Source organism: Triticum aestivum, unplaced genomic scaffold, assembly GCF_018294505.1.
Source record: "Triticum aestivum cultivar Chinese Spring unplaced genomic scaffold, IWGSC CS RefSeq v2.1 scaffold176138, whole genome shotgun sequence".
NCBI lineage: Eukaryota > Viridiplantae > Streptophyta > Magnoliopsida > Poales > Poaceae > Triticum > Triticum aestivum.
Genome location: NW_025231590.1, coordinates 3,084 through 11,110, shown reverse-complemented (window position 1 = coordinate 11,110; position 8,027 = coordinate 3,084). Strand labels below are relative to the sequence as shown.

At 41.8% G+C, this 8,027-nt stretch overlaps 1 long non-coding RNA gene across 3 annotated transcripts; it reads left to right on the top strand.

The window, feature by feature from the left end:
• The first annotated feature begins 441 nt into the window (after positions 1-441).
• LOC123175831 (uncharacterized) lies at positions 442-5,211 on the top strand. 3 transcript variants are annotated; one of them, XR_006488182.1, is made up of 10 exons: positions 444-891; positions 994-1,083; positions 1,168-1,281; positions 1,698-1,936; positions 2,067-2,179; positions 3,045-3,797; positions 3,892-3,971; positions 4,106-4,199; positions 4,445-4,523; positions 4,888-5,211. It is a non-coding gene; the product is annotated as an uncharacterized lncRNA (long non-coding RNA). The 3 variants fall into 3 exon arrangements; XR_006488181.1 differs by having other exon boundaries at positions 442-891; positions 2,067-3,797; XR_006488183.1 differs by lacking the exon at positions 994-1,083 and having other exon boundaries at positions 442-891; positions 2,067-3,797.
• The last annotated feature ends 2,816 nt before the right edge of the window (positions 5,212-8,027 follow it).

The window sequence follows — 8,027 nt, the reverse complement described above, 5'->3', positions numbered from 1 at the left end:
CTGGGCGAAAGATTCACCCAACCGGAGTTACGGATCTCCGGATATAAAAGAAACGGTGAAAGGACAGAATCTGAGAACGCAGAAACAGAGAGAGATAGAGAGATAGATCCAATCTCAGAGGGGCTCTTGCCCCTCCCACGCCATGGGTGCCAAGGACCAGAGGGGAAACCCTTCTCCCATGGAGCATATAAAGGACGCTATGCTACCCGCCCTTCTGAAGCCATCGCGCGCGCATGCCGTCGTGGACCGAACGATTCTTTTACCACAGTGCTTTTTCGTCTGCTGGCGGTCGGTACACCGTTAATCCCTTCTCTACCTGAGCTTTTCGTTTGATGTTGTATGATGGGTAGGGCTGGTTTGGTCGTGGGGCCAATAAACGAGGTGTTTTTTCGATGCATTTGGGTGAGCGTGTTTCTATCGAGACAGGGATTAACCTAGACGCGATTCCCCCGCGGTGAAAAGAGGCCACCCATCTCCTCCCAATTCCCAGCCGCCGCCGCCACCACATCCTCTCTCCTCCCCTGACGTCTCCTTTTTCCCCTCCTCTCCTCGCAACGGCCTCCTCCTTCCTGCACCGCCTCTTCCTCTCTTGCTGATGGCGCCACCCGCCGGTCGATGCCTCCTGTCTTGCCCTTTCCATTGGGAGGTGGAGATGGGAAGATGGCGTTGGAGGAGGAAAACGAGATCCAGGCAGTGGAAAGATGGCGTTGGAGGAGGGAGCACGGGTGGGCGCCGCAGCTGAAGCACGAGTGGCCTGGTTGTGGCGGAGCATGGCGGGAGTCCGGGCGGCGTCGTGGTCGTGGTCAAGAGGAGAAGCACGGGTGGCCGCCGTAGCTGAGCTTCTATGTAACATAGTTCCGATGAATCCTCTGCCGCATCTGGCCTCTGCAGGTACCCACACCTCTTCACCCCCCTACTGATTTGCCTTCTCCCCTCTCCTTTTCACTTATTTTTTCAATTTAACAACAGAATATCTCATCCCTGTTTGTGTAGATTCGTTTTTGTATCTACCTATAAGGCGTTCGATGAAAATCCAAGCTGCTGCAGTGGCAGATTACGCCGTCCGCTTGCATGCTGAGCCATGTTGATTGCTTCTCTTTTGGTCCCTTGTCATTTGCTTGCTCTATGATTCGTTGTTGTAAAAGAATTGCATTCTTTTTTTTGTAGGTTGCGCTCTCCTGTTCTTTTTTGTTGGCTTGACGTACGCACTGGCAACCTCTTATGTGAGGGCTTCAGCATGCCTCTATTTGAGAGAAAAGATATGGAGAAGCGGATTTTCAGGTATGCTCTATGGTTTGGAGCAATGCCACTTTGATTTGGTTCACATTTTCTTTATAGGTTGATGCTGTCTGTTGAGTATATGAGGTTGTCTCTGCTCCATGTTAAGTACCAGCCAAAACTGCCATTATATATTTATTAATCTAGGAGGCTGCACCGGTCATATGAATTTAAATAGGCTTGCTACCACTTTATTTTTGTCAACATTTTTGGCCCTGAACATGTTATGTTTCGATTTATGAGGTTAAAGCATACTACTGCTTGCACAAACAGCAAACTGTTGAAAGTATTGTTGGGTCACTTTTAGGCTTCTAGCTATTTTGATTTTATCATATACAACACTTTCAGATCAGTAAATACAGTGACCTTCCTTTACATTAAATAATCGTGATTGTTCTCATACCATTTGGTGTTTGCAGAGTGTCTCAGGCACACAAGCTAAAGGTTCACCAAGTTCAGGGAAAGAAAAGTTTCCCTAGACAGGTGGCGGCGGCGGTCAAGACAAGTGCGGCGTTGTGAGCAACGGCCCTCGATCGTCTTCCTTGTGGATTCAGGTACACGTCGTCCATCTTGGCCCATCGTGGGTGTTGGCGGGCGACCAGAGGCGGCTACAGCAGGCCAGTGTCTGTGATCAAGACTGACACCGGGAAGGCTGCCGGTATGTAGTATGATCCTCATCTCCTCCAACTTACGTTTTGGTAGCACGTCTCCATCGTTGTAAGGACAAATTTCTAGCTTTCACAGTCCTACTCTACTATACCATGCTTGACCATTCCTCTTCCATCCAGGTCTACAGTTGTGCGCTCGATTCAAATGATTATTCTCCGTTCTTTTCCTCAGAACTACATATGAGAGGTACAATGGATTGGCCAAGATACTCAATTAAGCTATTCGATTTAAGGTATACTTGTATCCCTTCCTTCTATCCTTTTTGTTCATCTTCTCATGTGTATTGTTAGCTTTTTCCCAAGCTTTTTTTATCTAGAATCTCAAATATAAGTATATTTTGCTGATTAGTGAGTAAATCAACCGGCAATAGTTGGTATATATTTGTTGTAGGTTTGATGTCACCTATTAATTCTTTTTTTTGAGATGCTCTATTTTTACAATGCAGAATTTGTTTCTTCATAACTATATTACCGCTTACATTGCTGGCAATGGAAACTAAAGAAAATACTATGGTCTATCTATGCTACAGCTGTTTAGCTAATTGGATCTGGTCTCCTTGAGCGGATGTTTATTTGCTTACTCATTTCTGCTCTTCTTCCTGTATGTGAAGTGATACAATTGTATTCCATTGGTGTCAACTTACTTTTCGTGAACTAATTCTGTAATGAGTACACATTGGTCTCTCCAGAGGTCCTCTATATTCATGGTAGTCTTCCCCTATTGTTGCCTAGGTTCATATGCATATGCATATGTGCTTACTTTAAGGTTATTATTGCCCATGTTTTGCAACTTGAGGTTCACCTTGATCTAATGCCAGACCGTCTACTTCAATGAGTTGCGAGATAGTGGCTATTTTTTTACCAGAGTCATTTGAAATGAGAAAGATCTGCATCATACGTTGGCCAGAGATAGTTAGTGTTTTGCACAATATATAATCGTCAGAGTCATTTGAAATGGGAAACATTTAATTAGTGATAAATGTTTTCTGCTCACTTCCGCTTCACGGCTGCATTGAGGACATGAATTGGTAGCTAGAGTACTATACTAGATTTGGTGCAAATTGACATGTATTTAACAGTCTGTTGCTTTAACGCTAGATAATGGATGCATTTTGATGGATCACAGCATGCTCTATGGTGTTGTGGATCACCTGGATATCTTCTGATATTCATCTTTCCATGCTGCAACAAGGAGGGTGTATGAGCTTAGAGAGTTAGTGTCCTTTCTCGTGACTGTTCAAATAAGGTGTTTTTTTTTGTGATCACAAATTTGATCATATAGTGTCCTATATGATTCATGTTTCTTATTTAATTACAAGTGATGAAGACATATGTTGCAGCTGAAATGATTGCCCTTGCATCGTGCTAATTAAATCACATCTGCATTTTGATAATCCCAGAATCTGATTATTAGGCATAGAAGTGAGAAAACTTCCACGATGAAGTGACTGCTTCACATGCACATGGCTTGCCTGATATAATCACGACCCCTGTTCAAGAATTCATCTGATTAACCAGTTAACTTGCTGCTTAATCCCTACTCGTAGGGTCACCGAGTAGCCAGTTAACTGATTAATCGCTTGAGTAATTGATTAAATGGCCGATTAACTTGCCGATTAGCCTATTAATCCCCTACTCGTCAGCTAACCGAGCAGCTACCAGTTAATGATTTCCTCAACAATGATCACGACCTTCGTGTGTGATCTGGAGAGGCCTGAGATAGTTCAGGGTCTTGAACATGGGCAAAAGCAGTCGACATGACTGATATTACCGTACGAGTGCATCAGATGAAGCTTCTTGATTACCTGCAGAAAATCAGCACCGGGCAGGTGTTCGGGACTGTCGTTGCTGGTACTGTGCCCGGTGTCATTTCTTCCTCTAACCCACTTTTCCTTAGCCATACATCTTGCTTATCCTGTCTTTCATTTATCTTTCTGTTCTCCAGTTGTCCACACCGTGGAGTTCCAAAAGAGGGGTCTGCCCCATGCACTTATCCTTGTTTGGCAGCAGAAGAACAGTGCCCAGGTGATTACACCAGCTTCCATAGATTCATCTGTTTCAACGACTGTTAGCATTTCTATTGGATCTAGCTTCCTCTTTCAATTTTTTGTTGCTTTCCTCTTGCATGGTTGCCAATGGTTAACTTGGCGCTGCCACAGGGATCTAAACTGACTGATGTTGATGATGGTACTCCTGCCACTGCACTTGCTAAGACCATGGAAACTACACTTGCTCAGCCACCAGACTTAAAATGTACGCCCTCTCTCCGCAATGAAGCAAAAGATGCTATTACCGGCCTATCCAAACTGGAAATGCACGCATGGATCATTAAAAAATTAGCGCTAGGAAACCCCGTGCAATGGATCTTCTGATGCTATAGCAATTATAGTTTTGATTCCTGTTTCCTTAGTTCGCCTTGTTAGTTTTTTCCCTGTTCATATACAATATGAATGTATATCTCTCATATACTCCTTTTGCTGAAAACATTCTGATCTTAGGGGTGCTGTTGCTACTACAAAGACCGGTTCATCAAAAAAAAATTAGTAGCTGATCCATGCTTGGGGATAAGCATGCGTGGTACGTCTATTCCAATGACCTATACTTCTTTCACAGATTTGTCATGCCTTTCTTTTGGTTATTTTCCACTTACCATGGTTTACATTGTGTTGTCTTTTATATGATATATAGATACCCAGAAATGCTGTCAGGTGATTCTAGAATATTGTTTAGTATCCTTACGATACCTATAGTCCTTTCACTGATTTATCCTTGCCTTATGCCTTCTATATCAACTGATGTATTTATTCATGTCTACACCTTTTATCAGTAACTAATGGACTACATACATAACAGGCTTTATTATGATACCAATTTAACTCTTATTAACTTGCGATGGCATGTGGATCTCTTGTCTTGTGAACTTTTCTGTCTTTTCCATCAGGTTGATTTGTATATAGAAGCTTGATGCCTTGACCCTCGCTACTTCCACCCTCACTGCTAAGGGCGCCGTCCACAAGAACAAGTGAAGACTGCTTCATCGTCGCTGTTTTCAAGACCTTATCTTTGCACCCTTTTGAACAAACTACTGCTGTGTTGCTGCCGTGTTCACAAATGAGGTCTTTGGCGCTCATAGAGTCATGCCAAACATTTGTTGATGCATTTCCCTGTTTAAGATCCGAACTAAGCTACTTCCATGTCTTATAAATGCCATCGTTTGCCTTTTGAACGATGCTATGTTGCTTTTCCAACACTGCGGTTATGCCCCTGCCTATATAACCTCTGGTGATGTACATCCATCTATTAATATCCATGATGCTACTCTTATCTATAGTTATCTATTTTCTCTGGTTTTCATTATTTAAAGCATCAATTGCCCAACAAGAAAACCAAATGTGCTGATTACAACGCATAACAATGAGAAAAGTCATGCCCTGCCTTTCGCTGTCCATCTTCCGCTCAAGATCTAACATGGTGTGATCTAAAGATGCATTTTTAGATGAAATACACATTTCAACCATACTTCTCTTGCTCTTGCCCCTTGCGCCATTGGCGCAACGGGTCATCTAGTATAGGGAGAAGGTCAAGGAAGAAGAAGAATAAGGGGGGCTCTCTCCCCCTTGCTTCCGGTGGCGCCGGAACGCTGCTCGGGGCCATCATCATCACCGCGATCTACACCAACACCTCCATCATCATCACCAACATCTCCATCACCTTCCCCCATCTATATTCAGCGGTCCACTCTCCCGCAACCCGTTGTACCCTCTACTTGAACATGGTGCTTTATGCTTCATATTATTATCCAATGATGTGTTGCCATCCTATGATGTCTGAGTAGATTTTCGTTGTCCTATCGGTGATTGATGAATTGCTATGATTGGTTTAATTTGCTTGTGGTTATGTTGTTCTCCTTTGGTTCCCATCATATGAGCGTGCGCGTGGATCACACCATAGGGTTAGTTGTATGTTGATAGGACTATGTATTGGAGGGCAATAGTGACAGAAGCTTCAACCTAGCATAGAAATTGATGCATACGGGATTGAAGGTGGACCAATATATCTTAATGCTATAGTTGGGTTTTACCTTAATGAACGTTAGTAGTTGCGGATGCTTGCTAATAGTTCCAATCATAAGTGCATAGAATTCCAAGTCAGGGATGACATGCTAGCAGTGGCCTCTCCCACATAAAACTTGCTATCGGTCTAGTAAAGTAGTCAATTGCTTAGGGACAATTTCACAACTCCTACCACCACTTTTCCACACTCGCTATATTTACTTTATTTCTTATTTATCTAAACAGCCCCTACTTTTTATTTATGTGCCTTTTATTATCTTGCAAACCTATCCAACAACACCTACAAAGTACTTCTAGTTTCATACTTGTTCTAGGTAAAGCAAACACTAAGCATGCGTAGAGTCGTATCAGTGGCAGATAGGACTTGAGAGAATATTTGTTCTACCTTTAGCTCCTCGTTGGGTTCGACACTCTTACTTATCGAAAGAGGCTACAATTATCCCCTACACCTGTGGATTATCAAGACCTTTTTCTGGCGCCGTTGCCGGGGAGTCATAGCGTGGGGTGAATATTCTTGTGTGTGCTTGTTTGCTTTATCACTAAGTAATTTTTATTTGCTGTTCTTAGTTGTTCTCTATCTTTAGTTATGGATATGGAACATGAAATACCAAAAAAAATTAGGTGTACTTGCTACTCATGGAGATGGGGAACCTCCTAAAACCCTCGATGCTCATCATGTGAAAGATATTATGTACTACTTTGATAATCCTGAGAAAACCCCATTCAATTATGTTATGGGAGTAACGTTGGATCAACGTGAATACTTTAGGGATTATCGCTTGACACAAAAATGGAAACTATTATGGGATCAAATTAATATGTTGCGTTGGTATGCTCGGGATCTATGCTTGAGATATGATATTACTTGTTGCTCTAGGATGAAGTCTCCACACCTTCCCATTTCATGCAAATTCAATGATAATAAAACATTGGCTTCTTATGCTAATGGTATCTATGATTACTATGATGTGGAACAAATAGAAGAATTTGTTGCTTTTATGGGTGCTTATGAGATTGAATCTATGTTTAAACCGTTTGAAGATTTTGATGATTCAGTTTACAGACCTGAAAATTTTGCTATACTTAGATATTGCTATGAGAGTTATGAATATAACTCCAATATTGATGCATTTATTGAGAAAGTCTCCGCTGTCCAAGAAGAGAGTAATATTTTGCAGGAGTCTATGGAAGAAGAAATTGATGAAACTGTGAGCTCATTGGATGAAAAAGATGAAGAGGAGAGCGAAGAACAAAACGAGGAAGAGCGAATTGATCACCTGTGCCCACCTTCTAATGAGAGTAACTCTTCAACTCATACATTGTTTAATTTCCCTTCGTGCTTACCGAAGGATGATTGCTATGATGATTGTTATGATCCCGTTGATTCTCTTGAAATATCCCTTTTTGATGATGCTTGCTATGCTTGTGGCCAAAATACCAATATGAATTGTGCTTATGGAGATGAACTTGCTATAGTTCCTTATGTTAAACATGAAATTGTTGCTATTGCACCCACACATGATAGTCTTGTTATCTTTTTGAATTCTCCAAACTACACTATACCGGAGAAGTTTGTGCTTATTAAGGATTATGTTGATGGGTTGCATTTTACCGTTGCACATGATGATTTTGATAGATATAATATGCATGTTCTTGCTGCTCCTACTTGTAATTATTATGAGAGAGGAACTATATCTCCACCTCTCTATGTTTCCAATATGATAGAATTGCAAGAAACTGCTTATACTATGCATTGGCCTTTACTTGGTGTGCATGAATTGTTCTTTTATGACATGCCGATGCATAAGAAGAGAGTTAGACTTCGTTATTGCTTGATATATGTTACTTTGTGCTCACTACTAAATTACAAATCATTGTTAATTAAAATTGGCTTTGATATACCTTGGGATCCGGGTGGATCCATTATTTGAGCACTGTATGCCTAGCTTAATGGCTTTAAAGAAAGTACTGCCAGGGAGACAACCCGGAAGTTTTAGAGAATCATTTA